Source organism: Notamacropus eugenii, chromosome 2, assembly GCF_028372415.1.
Source record: "Notamacropus eugenii isolate mMacEug1 chromosome 2, mMacEug1.pri_v2, whole genome shotgun sequence".
Classification (NCBI taxonomy): Eukaryota; Metazoa; Chordata; class Mammalia; order Diprotodontia; family Macropodidae; genus Notamacropus; species Notamacropus eugenii.
Genome location: NC_092873.1, coordinates 34,672,593 through 34,691,114, shown reverse-complemented (window position 1 = coordinate 34,691,114; position 18,522 = coordinate 34,672,593). Strand labels below are relative to the sequence as shown.

At 42.0% G+C, this 18,522-nt stretch overlaps 1 long non-coding RNA gene across 3 annotated transcripts; it reads right to left on the bottom strand.

The window, feature by feature from the left end:
- Positions 1-1,306: 1,306 nt before the first annotated feature.
- On the bottom strand, positions 1,307-14,633 carry LOC140524884 (uncharacterized). Of its 3 annotated transcripts, XR_011973870.1 has the most exons (7): positions 14,268-14,463; positions 13,600-13,686; positions 11,900-11,991; positions 10,889-11,090; positions 3,604-3,645; positions 2,538-3,160; positions 1,307-1,471 (listed from the first exon to the last, which is right to left on the bottom strand). It is a non-coding gene; the product is annotated as an uncharacterized lncRNA (long non-coding RNA). The 3 variants fall into 3 exon arrangements; XR_011973871.1 differs by lacking the exon at positions 2,538-3,160 and having other exon boundaries at positions 14,268-14,458; XR_011973869.1 differs by lacking the exons at positions 2,538-3,160; positions 3,604-3,645 and having other exon boundaries at positions 14,268-14,633.
- Positions 14,634-18,522: the final 3,889 nt, after the last annotated feature.

Here is an 18,522-nt window from a genome sequence, read left to right as displayed (position 1 = left end):
GAAACTGTAAGACCTGGGTTCAAATCCCATCTCTGACAATTCCTATCTGTGTGACCTTAGGAAAAACAAGTCACTTAACTTTGAGACCCAGATAAATGTGATCTGTGTGGATATTCAGAGCCCTGAGACTGACAAACACATCTGGAGGGGCTGAGTGGACTGAGGGCTGATGTTGGGTGGAGTCACACCCAGCACCAGATTCACTTGGGACAGAGAATTCATTCTTGAAGGTCGTGTCCGTTGGCATCATAGGATCATCTATTTAGAGAGGGAAGGAGGCTTAAAGCTCATTTGGTGCAACTGCCTCATTTTAGAAAGAAGAATTTTGAGACTTAAGGGTCAAAGATCACAGGGGCACAATGAGCACTTGAAGTGAAGGCCAGTATATTCTTGACAACGAAAAAGCAACTGCTACAAATGGGAGCAGAAGTGAGATGAAAGACCATGAATCTGGGTAATGGGAATATGAGCAGGGGGGAGGGGGAAGGATGGGAAACAGGTAGAGTAAGCTATCCTTTGGGGTATGGTTGGACATGAGCTTCATTATTCAATGGACAGTGTCTCCTCTTATTTTGTAAAAGTGGGGTTTCTTTTCCATTGTGATGCCAACACTAAGGATGTAGGCTGGAATGAAATGGACTGAGCTCTCAGCTCTGCACTTTCTTCAGGAGTTGGCTTGGCTTCCATTGGATTCTACCTTTACCAATAAATGACTCTGTGCTTAGGAAAGGAGCCAAAGGTCTGTGTGGTGGTTTGTATTAACACTTGTTTGAAATGAATGGAAGTTAATGAAAGTTTGAAAAAGCCGTTTATACATACTAACCTACCAGTGAGGAAGGCACTGTCCAACCCTCTAACCACTGACAAACATTTTTTAATCACCTACTGAATACTAGGCAATGCCCTGTCTACTTGAATGGTAACAACCCTCGATCAGTCAACAAGCATTTATTAAGCACCTAATAGATACTCTGCATTGTGCTAGGCATTGGAGATACAAAGAGAAATGTCCTCATAGAACTATCATTCTACTTGAATGGAAGCAACCCTCACTCTCAATCAACAAGCATTTATCAAGCATCTACTACATACCAAGTCCCTTGCTAAGCCTTTGGGGAAAAGTAAACATATGTCCCTCATCCACTTTCCCCCACAACAAGGGGTAGACTTTTTCCAAAACTTCTTTCTGAGCATCCAGTGGGAAAGATGCCAGAGCAGGGACCACTGATCCTTGAAGTGCATGGGTATGAGCATGGGAAAGTGAAGCATGGTGGGGACAGCAGGGTCAGATTAGGCCAGAGACATGTGGGTGGAAGATGCTTTATTAGATCTGGACATGAATCAGATGGATGTCTCCTGCCACCTCAAGGTCATTAATAGATGACAGATTCTTCACTTGGTGGTTGTAACTGCACAGGTGCCACCCATTGACAATCACCTTGAAGCAGTGTTCTTCACAGGTGATCCACACCTGGAACACAAGGAGACAAGCCATTCAAACCACACTCTAGTCAGGGGTCAGAAAAAGAGAGATTGAAAGGGTGTGGTTTCTCTTTTCTGATCTTCAGTTCCCTCATCTGTCAGTGGGATAATACTTTTTGAAAAGAAGAGTTTCGGAAATGAACTTGTGGTTTCACTGACAAAGGGAACTCCCTGTGGAAAGTTGTACCAGTACAGTTCTGCTATAAACAGGCAGGATGACTTTCCAGGGGCACCAGTGTGAGGCTGAATGACTTCCCCAGGGCTTCCCAGAAAGACTGGAACCCAACTCTTCCTGGCTCTGAGGCTGGCTCAATATCCATTATGGACACACCTCCTCTCCAGATAATAATACCTAACATGTAAAGTGGGTGAAGTACCTACATACATTCTCTCATCTGAGATTCCTCAACTCCTTATGAGAGGGCTACACAGGCATTATTATCAGGTCATTTCTATAGAGAAGTCCCTGAAGGTTAGAGGTATCCCACAATTTACCTATGGTCCCAAAGCTAGTAAATGTCAGGGATGGGATCTGCACAAAGCTCTCCTTGGTTCTGATTACAGAGTTCATCCCCCTTGGCTACAATGGCTCTCTTTAGTAATGATTTCAAGAGCTGCCTCCCACAACAGTGAGTGGGGAAGCACATTCTTAACTTTAAAGCACTTTAGCACCAATTGGAGAACACTGATTATATGATCTGTGTTGCTGGAAAGGAGTCCAAGCTGATGAAATCCCTGATCACTGCAGTATTTAAGTCATGCTACAGTCATTCTAGATAAAAATTAGATCACTTCTCAGTATTTGCTCCACATACCAGGGCTAGAGGCTCCCCTGTGCCTGATCTTACCAATGAAATCATCACTTTCACAGAAGCCTGGCAAGGAATCTTCTTCATCCCTGAAAGGGTCTCTACAAGGAAGGACTTGAAATTGAAGCCCCCCTGCCTTATTGAATGGCTTTCCACTGTTCACTGTATTCTAGTGATACCACTGAAGTTCAAGGTTCATGTCCTCTCCTATCCCATGCATGTACCTTCCCCCTTCTCATGCCTTACCATGAAGGTCTGGCCTCTAATGAAGGGCATGGTGCTGAGCAGACAATGCTCCTCAGGTCCCCATGAGCCAGTGATCTGCCTGTTCTGGACTACGGCATTGTCTTGAAATCTTGGATTCAAGTGTAAAGCAATATCATTTCCACTTCTCAGGTTGATTACAAACCTGAAGAACAGAGGCAGTAAGACATTGTTCTTCTACAAATGGAGATCAGCAACTTCTCTGCAACTTTCTATCTGGGAAAGGGAGTGGTACAGTGACTCCCCCAAGGCCACCCAGCTAGTATGAAGCAGAAGTAGGAGCTGAACCCGGGTCTTTCTAATTCCATGGCCAGTGTTCTGTCTACTACATCATACTGACCAGTGCTTAGTTGGCATTTAATATTTGTTGGATTCATTTTGCTGAATACTGTAGAATGACTGAAGAATGTCTTCCCTTTGCTATGCCACTGGAAAACCAACCCTGTAGTTCCATTTTGCCTAGGATTCAGGAAGGGGGTGGGAACCCTGTGAACTCATGACAGTGATTCTCTCTGCCTGTCAGCAGAAGGCAGGACGGAGCCAAACACAGTCATGGATCTGCCCTGGTAGAATCCCCCACAAACCGAGGCACGGAAGGGTAAGGTCTGCAAGAAAAAAAAAGGCACCAAGTGTTAATCAATGAGAAGGAAATACCTGATGCCTGGAGAAGCAAGACTATAAGCAGGGGTTGAGAAAGAGGTCAGTGCCTTTCAAAAAAGGATGACAAAAAGACAAGCAAGCTGAAAAGAAGAAGATCAGAGGGAAATGGTGAAGTGGAAGACTCCAGGCAGGTCTTTAGGGCCAGGGAAGTGGAAGCAGGAGGTTATTGCTCCACTCCCTCGCATCCTCTACCCCAACCCCCACCGTGTGAATCCTCTGTAGCATTTCCAAGTCTGGACCTGTCCTTGACTTTTTGAGTTTTTATACTTCCAGATCATCAGGGATTTCACTCTATACACATGCATGTGCGCGCACACACACACACACACACACACACACACATACACACACAAAAACATACACTTCCTTCCACCTGGCAGTGACTTACATATTTCTGTTCTGAGAATGAATCACATGGAAAAGAAGGTGCCTGTTGAAGACAACAGAGAATGTGATATGAGTCAGAAAACCTGAGTTCAGACCCCACTGCTGACAATAGGTTTAGTGAACTTTGGCAAATTGCTTCTCCTCCCTAAGCATCGAGGTCTTCATCTGTAAAATGACTTGTCAAAGGTCACACAGGTAAACCCTAGAGGTGGGACACAACTCATGGACTAAGACCCCCTCTCTTCAGCTCAGTGACTTCCTTACTGTAACAGACCTATCTGGCTTATGGTTCTTTTTTTTAATTATTTATTTTTAACACAGTTTATAAAAGATAAAGCAATTCAAACTTTTGGTCCGGTGATGCTTCTTTTTAAAGCATTTACATTATGGACCACAAAAGAATTTGTTTTTAAACATTAACCAGCTGAGACACAAATAATATTTACGTTGCTAACTTCACAAGCTCTTAACCTAATTGTCTCCACATTATTACTAAGAATTAAAGGACCCTAACTTATTGTTCTTGGTCTAAAGTCCTATGCCTAATAGCTTAATTTTAGATAACCTCAGATGTTCCCCTACCCATAATCTATAATTGAATAGATCTGGAATTAAGCTTACAAATTTTTGACTATTGGAAATTGCCACTAATAGCAAGGACATTGCAGGGATTCAATATCTCCCCAACTTCAAGTCATTTCCAGGCAGGATTAGATTATCCACTTCTATTCAGTCAAGCTTAAAGTCTACCAGGTGTCAGTGGGGAAATTGAGTCAGGAGAATCCTACCTCAGCCCATGCTGAACAGCTGCTCTCCCACCCTTCCCTTGAGATCACCCATGCAGTTCATACCAGCACCTCATCAGCTTATTGGCATCATGGATTGGAGGCTCAGATCGCCTTTCTTGCTACCCATACCTGGAGTTAGACTCAGAAGAACAGTCACTTAATAGTCTCATAGCATCTCAAAATGGCAAGTTCCAATAACCAGGTTTCAAATATGATTATAGTTTCACTTTGGCTAAGGAACATCTTTTGAGGAAAGTCTCAAGTGGCTTACATTCCTTTCTATACATGTTCTAGTTCCTGATTAAATGACAATCATAAAATCAAATTTACAGTTAAAACCTTGACTTTTCCATCAATGCCAAATTTTACCCGAGGTTACCTTCTTCTAGGAAATTTAGACTGAAATTCTTTTCTCCAAACTAAAGATGTCATTGATTTATTCTTAGTAATTAATTCAGTCTATTGTTTTAATACTAATTGCTTTCACCTCACTTTGTAACATGTTCAATTTTTCTCCCCATCACTCCCCTCCCCCCACTTCTTAATACCTTGCATTCTGATTACTCCTTCCCTCAATGTACCCTCCCCTCCATCATACCCCACCTCTCTCCCATCCCCATCTTCTCTCTTTTTTTGCAGGGCAAGATACATTTCCATACCCCTATCCCTGTAGTTCTTATTTCCTGATTATATGCAATAAAAATTCTCAGCATTCTTTCTAATACTTTGAATTCGAACTTCTCTCCCTCCCCTCTTTTCCTCCCCAGCCCCACTGAGAAGGCAAGCAATTCAATACAGAGTAAATATGTGTTGTTTTGCAATAGACTTCCATAATAATAATGTTGCATAATACTAATTATATTGCGCTCTGACCTACCCTATCTCCCCTTACTTTTCCCCCCTACAATTGACCTTGTCCTTTCTTGAAAGTGTTTACTTCTAGTGACTCCCTTCTCCCATCTGCCCTCCCTTCTAACATTCCCCTCGCTCCACTTGTCTCCTCCTCTCCTACTTTCCTGTGGTGTGATATAAATTTTCATATCAAATTTAGTGAGCATGTTATTCCCTCCTTCAGCCACATGTGGGGAGAGTAGCTTTATTTGTCCCCCTCTCCCCTTCTCCCTTATCTCCTCCACTGAATAAGATTTTTTAAAACTCTTTTATGAGTTATAGCCTGCCCCATTCCATTACTCCCTTTCTCTCCCCAGAATTTTCCTCCTTCACCCCTTAATTTTTATTTTATTTTTTTTGTATGTGTGGATATCATCTCTTCTGATGTAACACACCCTGTACTCTCTATCTATCTATGTGTATGTGTGTGTATGTACAATCTCTCCAATTACCCAAATACTGAGAAAAAATTCAAGAGTTAAAAATATTTTCTTTCCATGTAGTAATGTAAACAGTTCAGCTTTAGAGAGTCTTCTATAATTTTTCTTTTCTGTTTACCTTTTCATGCTTCTCTTGATTCTTGTCTTAGGAAGTCAAATTTTTAAATATAGATCTGGTCTTTTCCTCAACATGAAATCTTGAAATTTGTCTATATCACTGAATGGCCATTTTTTCCCTTGAAGTATTATATTCAGATTTGGGGCGTAGGTGATTCTTGGTTTCAATCCCAGTTCCTTTGACTTCTGAAATATCCCACTCCAACCCCTTCAATCCCTTAATGTTGAAGCTGCCAGATCTTCTGTTATCCTGATTGTATTTCCACAGTACTCAAATTGTTTCTTTCTAGCTGCTTGCAATATTTTCTCCTTCATCTGGGAACTCTGAAATTTGGGCACAATATTCCTAGGAGTTTCTCTGTTCAGGTTTTTTTCAGGAGGTGATCGATGAATTCTTTCAATATCCATTTTGCCTCTGATTCTATAATATCAGGGCAGTTTTCCTTGATAATTTCATGGAAGATAATGTCTAGGCTCTTTTTTTGATCATGGCTTTCAGGTAGTCCAATAATTTTTAAATTATTTCTCCTGGATCTATTTTCCAGGTCAGTTGTTTTTCCAATGAGTTCACATTATCTTCTATTTTTTCAAATTTTTGATTTTGTTTATTAACTTCTTGGTTTAACTCATAGCCATTCGTTTCCCTGAACTCAGTTCTCTCTTTCAAGGAATTATTTTGTTCAGTGAGCTTTTGAACCTTCTCCTCCATTTGGGTAATTCTGCTTTTTAAAACCTCCTTCTCCTTTTTAGCTTTTTGGACCTCTTTTTCCAATTGAGTTAGCCTCTTTTTAAAGCTGTTATTTTCCTAAGCATTCTTTTGGTTCTCCTTTAGTAAGGTGCTAACTTGTTTTTGAAGGTCTTCTATTGCCTGTGCCCAGTTTAAGTTCCCTTTGGAGGCAAGGGTCTTGACTTCCTCTGACAGTATGCCTTGTTCTTCTTCATCTGAAAGGATGGGGGGGGAGACACCCGTTCCCCAAGAAAGTAACCTTCTATGGTCTTATTTTTTCCCCCTTTTTTGAGCCTTTTCCCAGCCAGTTATTTGACTTCTGAGCTTCCTCTCGACAACCTCCTGGCTTCCAGTTCCACCAAGCCAGTTCTTGGGGGCTGAGATTCAAATGAGCTGCTCCCTAGCCTCAGGGGCTTTCGACAGGGGCAAGGCTGCTATTCAGTGTGAGATGAAGCTCACTGCTCAGCTGGGGGCAGGGCCACCACACTAGGGTCAGTTCCCTCAGGGGGTTTACGAGGAGACCTTCAACAATGGATGTGGGCTACTGCCTGTTTTAGGAGCCCCATCTGCTGCTGCCTCTACTGTTGCCTCCTGAGGAGACCTGAGTTATGGGGACATCCTGTGCCTCTCTTGGCCAGCTGAAAAGACTCTCTCACTGACCTTTGGCTTCTGTGGGCTGAGGGACCTGTGCTGCCACTGGAGATTCTGTCCCTGAAGCCTGCTCGGATCTGCTCCTCTTGGTGCTGCATGGCCAAGCCAGGGCTGGGCTCTGCTCCACGTCCAGCATGCGACAGACCTTTCCTGTCAGTTTTTCAGGTCTCTCTGGAACAGAAATGTCCTCCACTCTGTTGTTCTGTGGCTTCTGCTGCTCTAGAATTTGTTGAGAGTTCCTCTTTACAGGTATTTTATGGGCTATGGGGTAAGAGCTAAGTGTATGTACTTCTTTCTACTCTGCCATTTTGGCTCCTCCCCTGACTTACAGTTCTTCTTGATCAAGTTGATATCGATAATGTTACTGTACCCTTAAACTGGAACAAAATCTAGGTTGTGCAGTGGATAAAGTGCCAGGCCTGGAGTCAGGAAGGGACATCTTCCTGAGTTCAAACCCAGCCTCAAACACTTACTAGTGGGGTGACCTGGGACAAGTCTCTTAGCCCTCTTTGCCTTGGTTTCCTCATCTGTAAAATGAGCTGGATGAGAAAATGGCAAACCACTCCAATATCCCTGCCAAGAAAATCCCTAATGGAACCATGAAGAGTCAGACACAACTAAATAACAACAGAATCTTGGCAGAAACAGTTTAACTATTATCCTTGGAGACTGCAACTACTATAGTTAACAAACTATAGCCTGTTAATGTGATTGGCGAAAGACTCTTTGAGAGAAGGGTCAAAGAGAGCTTGTCTTCTGAAATACTGAATTTAACTCATCCTTTGAAGAAGATTCTGGAAGAGAATAATTTAGAAACTTTGTCATCCTATGAGAGATGAATGGTGGGACTGTGCTTCCATAACTAGAAGTCAGCAGTTGCAATGAACAGTGAGAGACAACCTCCTGGTTTTGATCTTTCTCACTGTAATAAATTGTTGCAGTCATGAAATTTATATTTTATGTTACATTATTAATAAGTTGTATGGACAATAAAAATTATTTTTACATAAATAATAATATTCTACATAAATAATAATAGCCTTTAAGACTAGGGAGTTTAAAATTTGAGACTGAGGGAAAACATGTGGGAAAAATATTTATCCAGTTCATATAATTAACCAGAGTGGAAGTCCAAATTTAATTCACTGATGAAGAACTTCTATTCATTTAAGAGGAAATATCAAACTGTAAGACTTGGATTGCATTAGAAAGTAGAATGAAAATTGATAATGTAGTGAGTCAAATGGCAGACTAAGGGGAATGGATTCTGTGTCACACACCACACAGGGTATTGAGCCCCCACAGACTGCCCATGGGATAATCATTTCCAAAAACCTGTGGTTCTGGATATTGCTCTGATGGGTTCCCTAGTCTCCCACCTAACCCACATTTGGGGGCTAATTGATCAGTCTCCTACATCCAACTCATCCCCTTTCAAGGGCTTCCCATTCACATTCACCTGCCAAGAGAAGGAAGTTGCATTAACAAGAAATCCAATGGGAGCCACAGTGATGAGTCCTTGAGGTTGGATCTGCCTCCACCCTCATCACCACATTACCACTCATCATTTCTCCAGCCTCTAAGAAGAGCTCTGACTTGTAGGCTTATTAGTGAAAGGAGAAGTGTGATTGAGCCTCCATCATCCATGCTAATAGATAGCATTCACGACATGGATGAATCCAAATGGTGAGTAACCCAAAGATTGTCTCCATTCACATAGCAGATATTCTACACTCCTGCCATCTTCCTGATTGTCAACCTATTGCTGATGCTTACATTTTCATCTCTCTGCCATTCCAATTTCCATCTCCCTTCCAGCTCTGGAACCATAATCAAATCAGTGCTGCCACTGGAAAAGTAACTGTGTGTCTGATGCATCCTTTGATCATCCTTGGTTTAATTTCCAAACCAAATCCCTCCCTAGCCACCACCATTTATATATATAATGTATATAGATATGCATTTGTGTATGAATGTATGTACAATTTATATTTTATTCATACAAATTCCATGTAAAATAATATACAATATATAATAATATGATATAATAATATCATATAATGTATAATAATAGATAATATAAATCTGTAATATAAAATTTTCTATAATGCATAAATATTTATCTAAACACAAAATTTTATATTATTTATATTAAATGTTCATGTATTATATATAATTTCATATTTTTTTTCTCCCTTTCTTAGAATATATGCTTGTTGAGGTCAGGGAATGTCTTGTTTTTGTACATATAAAAAAGTTTACCACATAATAAGTGTTTAATAAATACTTTTCCTTTTTATTTTGTTTTTCTTGCCTTATTTCTTAATATATAATATAAGCATACACACATATGGTATATTTATTTGGTATCTTTTGCTTTTATATCACAATCATTTCCCAACCTTTCTTAATATCTCCTATTTAGAAAGCAGTCCCTTATAGCAAAAAGTAAAAAAGAAGGGAAAAAATCCAATTTGTTTATATATTTTAAAAATCTAACACTATACACAGTGTTGTACACTACTGGAAAAGACGGAAGGAGATGTGACCAAGGGCATGTGATGTGGGAGTTGACCTTGGCAAGGGGAAGACCCTTTTCATTATCAACAATGGAATGAAGAAGAGGCAGGTGATAGAAAGGGGTTTTGAGATGAAGGAAAGGGAAGAAGACAACATTCACATAGCAGATGAACTCAATTTCCTGATGGAAGATGAGTTCAGGTCCTCAGCTGAGAGGAAGAAGACAGGGGAGGATGTGTGAAGCATGAGGAGAAAAGAACTTCTATGGGCCAATCTACTGGAGAGGAGTAAAAGGACTGCATTGCTGCAAAGAGAATCCAGTTGAGCTTAGAGAATATAAATGTGTAATAGGCACAGGCAGTTTGTAGATGTCTCCCTTTTCTCCCATTTCACCATTTCTTCCAGCTTTGTTCAGCAGAACATGAGTAGGTGGAGAAAAAGGGAAGGAGACAATAATCTGTAATTGAGCAAAAGGACAAGAGGATTAGGAGTTCAAAAGTAGAGGACTGCCTAACTAGAAGGTTTGGATTTGGAAGAGAGAAGAGACATCAGAGTACGATTAATAGCCTGAGAGAGCACCAAGACATGGAGGGACTGGCGGAGCTGGAGGGCACAGAAGAAGTTTAAGAGTGAAGCACAGGGAGAGATAAAACGTAGAAGGCTGTGGTCAGGGAGTGGGATGTCAGAGCTACTGAGGAGCAAAATGGAAGTCTTGTGAGTGCTGGTGACCTCTAAGGCATGACTGGTCAGGGTGAATTGGAGTTTGTGGTCTTTGAGGCGATTGAGGAACTGGAGAGAGAAGTTAGGAGAATTTAAGAGGATGCTACTGATGTACCAATGTGAACTGTGTGGAGCAGAGAGTTCTGAGAAACCATTACTTCCTTATTCTTAAAAGTTTTACCTCTTTTAAATACAGTTGAAGATTATGTCCAATTTCCTGCCTTCCATGTCACATTGTTGAGCTTTCTAGTTAAATTTTCAGTCCACTAAAGAGCCCCAAATCTTTTTCAGGAAACTATCACCTAATCATGCCTTTCCCACTTCCAATACCGGGTTTTTTTGTTTTTTGTTTTTTGGCCCCAAGACCTTTTCTCATTACATTAGTGTATAATTTCCCTAAGGGAAACAGCTTTGAAAGGGTGCTTTACTTACTTTGAAGGCTGTACTCTGGACCCAAAAACGAATTTCAAAAGGTGCCCCCTTCTGGAAAGGCATCAGCTTCTTCCTCTCCTCTTTGCCCCAGGAACCATTCTGTTTTGTGTTGCACACTTTATAGCCCCCATCTTGGAACTGAGGGTTGAAATGGAAGGGAATTCTATTTCCGCTGGTTCCACAGGGAAAATCCACCCAGAACCTAGTCCAGGAATCAAGAAAGTAAAATCAATTAGTGGATGCTGAAGATCCTCCTTTGTCTTAGAGTCTGTCCATTCCCTGTCACTTTTTTCATACTTTCTTTCTTTCTTTGTGACACTTTCTTCCCTCCTATTTTCTTTGCTTTAAATACCTACACTTGGAAGTGTGACTCTTGTTCTCTCTAAGCTATGGTGTCCTAAACCATATCCAAACATAAAGGGAGACAGAAACAGAGAGAGACCCAGAGAAAGAGTTTTTTTCTCCTGAGTGATTTCTCCCTTAATGATGACTGTGGTGACTGGATTGGAAGCAAGTTTGGTATATGGGGCCACTGCTACTCCCAAGGCTCTTGGATATAGACCCTGGGGCTGCTTCTGTCAGGATCTGGGGGGAGGTGGTAGTGGTGGTTTGACTCTCTATCTCTCCCACATTTCTTAAATAATAATTGATGATCTAAGGAGACAGTGAGGTGGCCCAGTGGATGGAATGCTGAACATGGAATTAGGATCTGAGTTTAAATCTGGTCTCAGACACTTACTAGCTATGGGACTTGGGCAAGTCACTTAACCCTGTTTGCCTCAGGCTAACCTCTGCTCTGACCTGCAGAGAATAAGATGAATATTTCTGAATATGGCCAACAGTACAATTTGTTTGGCTTTGCTCTGTACAGTTTTTTAAACAAGAGCTTTGTTTTTCTTTTTCTTTTCCAGGGTGGGCACAGAGGGAAAAGTATGAGGAAGAGAAAATCAAGAGTGATTTTAAAAGATCATGTTTTAAGCAAGCCACCTAGAAGAGAAATACAAACAGTACTCATTCTCAGTGGAAGGAAGAACTGTCCCATTGACAATGATCTCGATTCCATCCTAGAGTCCTCCTTGAATTGATTCAACAAAGGGCACAGTCTGCAGAGAGGAAGAGAGATGCAGCTAAGTTCTAGAGCACCAAGACAAAAAACAATCCTAACTCCAGTCCCCTTAATCAGCAGCAAGGCAGACCTGGAGCAATGCCAAAAAGACAGAGGGGCTATCCTGCATTTTATCATTTTCTACCAGCCTTACCCAATGGAATATAAAGGAGGAGGAGATTCTCTTCTAGATTCTTGGGTCTGCAGTTTTCTGTGTTGAATGATTAAGTACCTACCCCATACCAGGCATTGTGCTAAACACCGAGGATGTAAAAAGCAAAAGACAGTCTCTGCCTCATGGGAGTTTACAATCTAATGTGGGAGGCAACATGTAAATATATACAGAGCAAACTATGTACTGGATAAATCAGAAATAATTAGGAGAGCAGAGGCCCTAAAATTAAGAGGTATTGGAAAGATTTTGTGTAGAAAGTAGGATTTTAGCTGGAAGGGAAGAAAACCAAGGACTTGAGGGAAGGATATTACAATTATTCCTGGCATCCAGATAGGGCACTCTTATGGGGAGGGGGAGACTTTTTGCTGCAAATCAGTTCCAGTTCTTATTCTACCATTTTTACTTAAACACCTTTTGGCACATCATAACTCTCCAGATCTTCGATTTCTGTGTTTGCAAACAAGTGATAAGACCTGTCTCAGCACCCTCACAGGACCTGAGCAGATCTATCCTAAGCTGGGCTGATATCTGCATTCTTCCCATATGTCAAGTCCACAAAGAGAGGAGTTACAAGGGAGGACGAGAGTAGAGAGATAATGTGGAGCAAAAGAAGCTTGACCTGGATTAAGGAAGATCTGGGGTTCAATAATGACTCCAACTGTTACTAGCCAGGTAACCCTGAACAAGTCACTGCTCCGGGCTTTGTTTTCCAGAAGTAAATGAGAGGGGTTTTCTAGATAACTTGAAATACTCCTTCCAACTCAGAAATGAGGATCCTGTGTTTTATTCTGGTTTTGTGGGTTTGATTTGGGGATACACTTATAGGGAAAATCCTTGAGAACTCTTTCTATCTATGCCATCCATCTTGACTTAGGTCCTAAGTCTTAGGAGATAGGCTCTGGGGAGCTACATGAGGGAAGGGACTTGCCCTGAGTCACACAGTCAGTGTGTGTCAGTGGTGGAACTTGAACCCAGATCTTTGGGATCATGAGTCCAGCACCCTAATCACTGAATACAGAAAACATAGTGCAATGGATGGAAGGATGGACATGGAGTCAGAGGGTCAGGGATCTCTCCCATGACAGCTTTGTCCTTTATTGCCTGTGTGACTTCGAGCAAGTTTCTTGAGCTCTCTGTATGTCAAGGCTATCACCTAAAGGCTCAAAATATCACTGTTGTCCCACCAAGAGCTTTCAGAGATGGGGTCAGAATCCAGACCAGGGCAAGCAAATATGGGAGTCAGTACCCATATCCTACCTGGCTCACTGACTGCCTCTTCCTCCTAAGTGCAAATAAAACAAGGCATTCTCTCTTGGTTGTTGATTGTAATATCCTTAGATCCAGGTACCCAGAGCCGACTCCTCACAGGGTCATGGAAGTAGCCCTCCCTGGCCCCCCCTCCACCATGATGTTCACTCCAGGTATACTCACAGGGTTTAGGTAGAGGAGCTGGCCACCCTTGAAGTTCATGCTGCTGTTGATGCTGCTGCTGGAGGGTTTCAATCAGAGCAGTCTGCCCTGTGTAGAGGGAAGGTTCAACTGAGGGACAGAAACTGATCAAGACACAACCTGACAGTGGTTTAAGGGGAAGGAAGTGTGGGGGACTTGTCTGTTCATGGGATCAGAAGGTGGGGAACATGAACCAGTGGAGGACACAACACATTACCTTATATTTGTGGAGGCATGAAGCACCATGTGGACATAAACCAATAAAATTAGAAGGTGTGATCACAAATTCTTGTTGGGAAAAACCCTAGAGATCAGTGAGTCCAACTAACTCATTTTAAAGATGAGGAATTAACCTTAAAGTGGTCAAAAGATTTGCTCCACACTGCTTCTCACGCCAGAAAGCTCGTTCTAAATCTGAGTAGCATTCAATGTCCATGAAGCAATTTGAGCCCACCAATCAAGAGAGTCTACAGAGAAACCCTCAAGCACTACTCTGACCATTTATTTCCCTTCCCCTGCCATGCCAGCAAAGAAATGAAATGGAATAACCATCTAGTCTTCCCTTTTGAGGCATCTAGATGTCAAAATGGATAGCACTCTGGACTGGGAGTCAGAAAAACCTGGGTTCCAATATGGTCTCACACACTTACCAGTTTGTGTGACCTTGGGCAATCCTGTATGCTCAGTTTTCTCATCTGCAAAATTAGCTGGAGAAAGAAATGACAAACCACTCCAGAATCTCTTCCAAGAAAACCCCAAATGGAATTATGAAGAGACAAACACAACTGAACTTCCCTCTACCTCCCACTGTCTCTCCTGCAGAGTTGCTGCTGAGTCATGCACCCAACCACTGAAGAGTGGAGGAGGAGAAGCAAGGTCAATGATAAATCCAATTTTCCCCATCTGGTTGTCTTAGTTATGCAGTGACCTGAGTAACTTAGTTACAGTTTGACCATTCAGTATAGAGTTTTTTCTCTGTCTGTTGCAGCCCTGAGGAAAGCTAGAGTACCAACTGGCTTTGTTTATGAAGCATCCCTCTTATCCGGATGTTCTGGTTATTCTGTGTCCTTCATCTGGGCATTATGGGAGGGAGGGAGGGAAGGAGGAAGACAGAGAGAGAGAAAGAGAGAGAGACAGAGACAGATACAGAGAGACAGAGAGAGAGAGAACTTGAAAACCAACCAGACTACTAACAAAGGAAAGTAACAAAGTAACAAAGTTACAGACTATTACTCAAATAAAGTGTTTATACAAAGGGACCCAGGGCAAGCAAGAAAATAGAGGCAAAAGACACATTGAAAAATTCTTCCAGCTCTTCTGGCAATATGGCTGAGGGTCATTGGGTAAGCTTTGCATTCCAGCAGAACTAAAGATGATTCTTGGGGCTAGCCCATTCCAGAGCAGCTCCCTTTGTTCCAATGGAGGAAAGGACTGAATAGTAACTGAAGATCAGCAGTGGCAGCCATGGAGATGCCCAGCAGAGAAAAGAGTGACAGGGAAGAGAGCAGGGAAAGGACTCCAGCTGCGCAGAGACATCATCTTCCTCAGTGATGTCACCAGAGGCATCAGTGGCTCTACAGTGTCAGAGAAATGAGTGCCCCTGGCCACACAAGTGCCTTGGGCATGTGTGTTCCTTATCTATGTGGCCTTCCATATACGGATTCCTTGTGCATGTATCTTCCCCTAATGGGGTAAGCTGTGAGAAAATGTACCCCTGGGTGTGTGGGTGTCTTCTTGCCACTACCTTGTTTTGTGGGTAAAATTATCCCCGGGAGAACAAATTGGAACCAGAATCATGTTTAGGAACCAATGATAGTGTATTGAGTTTGCCAGCCAGGGGCCCTCTCTCCCTCCACACAGGAAAGATTTATATAGATTTCAGTAAGGGGGAGGGTAAGTTGAGTACAGGGTGCTTCTTCATTGGACAGGGCTTGTTATTGAGGTGTGGGGACATGGAACCGTAAAGGAAATTGTTGGGTTTAGCTGTTTTTCTAACCCTATCCTAATAGACAGGACTGTTCTGGAAACTTGCTGCCTCAGAAGAAAGAAAGATTGCAGATGGAGGAAGGAGCTACAATACAAACACAATCAGAGGTAAGACAGAAGAACTACAGAGAAAACGAAACTGCTTCAGTTTAATCAGCTCCCCACACTATGCTACTTAAGGGTCCTTGACTTGGCTGGTAAAAGAAACACATTGATGGGGGCTTGCAGTATATTTTTTGGAGTCTATGCTGATTATAAGCACAATGTACCTTGAACCCAGGGTATCATTTGTAAAAACGTATATCTGGGGTTGGGCTGGGGAGTGAGGAGTAAAGAACAAAAGGGCAGAACAACAGAGACTATCTACAGATGCGATATTTAATAATAATTACATTCTTATAATAGCTAAGATTTCTAAAGACCTTTAGAGTGTGAGAGATGATCTCTCAGAAGTGGTCTCCTCAAAGAGTTAATTCTTTCTTGTACTGTTGAAACACACGCCCTTGAAAAACTACACCTGCAGCTAGCTGACGTTGCAGAGAAACAAGCTTTGTAATACATGCTGTACCGTGTCTGACCCCCTCTTTGTTCTGACCTTGTTTTTAAGCACATAGCAGAAAGAATAGGATATCCCCTACTCCCCCAACCTAAACTTCTTACCTTTGCAAAACTTTCCACCAAGTTTCTCTGTTTTTGTTGTTAGGGAAAATTTCCTCGAATAGATTGTACCCCCTGAAGCCCAGTCAATGGGATAAGAGGAAGGGAGTAAGAGAGGGGGAACTCAAGTTATAATAGACCTTGCTTCCTGTAATCACCTTTTACTCCCTGGCTGGTGCTATTAGTGCGATGAAGGGGAGGGGGTACCCTTTCTCATGAGAAAGCAAGAGGCTTCTTTCTGCTTTTAAGGTGTATGGGATGGCAAGATCCCCTACTCAAATTGACTACTCAGAGGCATCTCAAAGTGGTAACAGAAAGTTCCTTTATTCAGTTTTCGAGAAGCGGGGCAATCCCTTCACCAGATAGTCTGGAGCAGGGAAAGGAAAAGACAAAGGCAAAGCAGTGATATATATATAGACCTTAACGCAAAAACCCCCTCCCACCACTGACCATTATTCTCATTGGCTGAGAAATATGATCTTACATTCTAGGCGCGAAATCTAGCCAATCCCTTTGAAATCCAGTCTAGACTTCCCTCCCCCTTGTCCATTAAAAAGCCCGCAAAAATACATGTCAGCGTATGCAAATAAAGCAGTGAGAGTACATTTAAATGAGGTGCATGCAAATGAAGGCATTGAAAAGTTAGCAAATTTTATCCAATCCTTGAGCTCCTAATACACTACATAGTCTATATCCTTATATGGGAATTACTCCACTCTGCAGGCGTAGTAACCTGAGCCTCTTGGTCTCCTTTACCCGCTGGGAGAAGAATTCACAATCTGAGAAGGCTTCACTGAATCTATTCCACTCAAAGGTATCTAAGTCTTTGTTTTGATTTTGAGTAGTAGCCTCAGTCTCACACAAGAGTTTGCAAAATCCTTTGCAAATATCATCTTATTTGATCCTCATCACAACCAAGGGAAGTAGTTGCTATTATTATCCCCATGTTACAGATGAGGAAACTGAGGCAGACCAGTTAAATGGTTTGCCATGGGTTGCACAGCTAATAAGTTTCAGAGGTATCATTTGAACTCAGCTTTTGCCAACTCCAAGTTCATCACTCCATCCATCCTCTAACTTTCTAGTTTCACTCCTGATTCTGAAAACTCTGTTTCCCTTGCCCTACTGGGTGAGGTACAGAAGTGACACCTCTGCTCTGGGCCCTCACTTCTAAGAAGCCCTTGCCCAACATTGTGATAACCCTCACCCTTAACCTCAGCAAAGCTGAGCTGGCAAAAATAGGCATGAATAATATTTGTATATCTCAAGCTGATTTCACAAAAATGCTTCAGGGCACATTAAGACAAATTCAGTTCAGGGGTATACTTACAGAACTGAGGAGGAGAAGAGGTGAGGAGAGCTCACCTGGAGCACAACAGCCAAGGGAAGTAGCTTCTGATTTGAGCTCATTATTATAATCTCAGTTGTTTCTAGCTAAGTCATAAAGATTGTGAGGGTCATTATCTTGAGGAGCCCACGTCAAAGGCCCAGGTTTTAATTTACTTTCTGCAGGTAACTACTTTTTCTCAAGGTCTTTCCAGATTCCAGTCCATCCAAGAAGTTGTTATTTTATCACTCTGCCACCACTCTGGCATCAGGAGACTAATATAAAAGTCTCTGGTCTTTTCCAGCAGAGGTGTGAATTAGAGAGTTATGCCCAAAGTCAGGAAGTCCAGGGTTGAAATGCTCCCTCAAACATATACTAGCGATGTGCATTACAGCAAGTCATTTTACTTTGTGGAGCTTTTTTGTCCATCTGTAAAACGGGGTGAGGGCAATAGGACCTACCTCCCAGCACTGTTATGAGTCTCAAAGGAAAAAATAGATATAAAGCATTATACCTAAAGTACTAAACAAATACACCCCAATTCTTCCCCCACCTAACCCACCCCTATTTCATATACCAAGTCAAGAATCTCACCAGTTTCTGGCCCCCAAACACAAGTTTAATAAACCACAAGTATTCTGAGCTCAACACCGCATAAGAGACTTTTATGAAGCACCTGCTCGGCAGTGGAGAGACACAAAGTATAGGTAAAACATGGCACCTACCCTCAGGAAGTAGAATTGAAATAGCAAGCTCTGGAGTGTACAAAAAAACAAGGCCTTGTTTCACATTCTTTGAATACTCTGGTCTCACAGATCAGGTTGGGGTGGCATGAGTCTCCAGGAGAGAGGCTACAATACAACTGACTCCTGCTTATCAGAGAGTACTCCTTGGAGGAAGACATCTTCACTAGGAATAGGGAAAGCTCTGAGCAG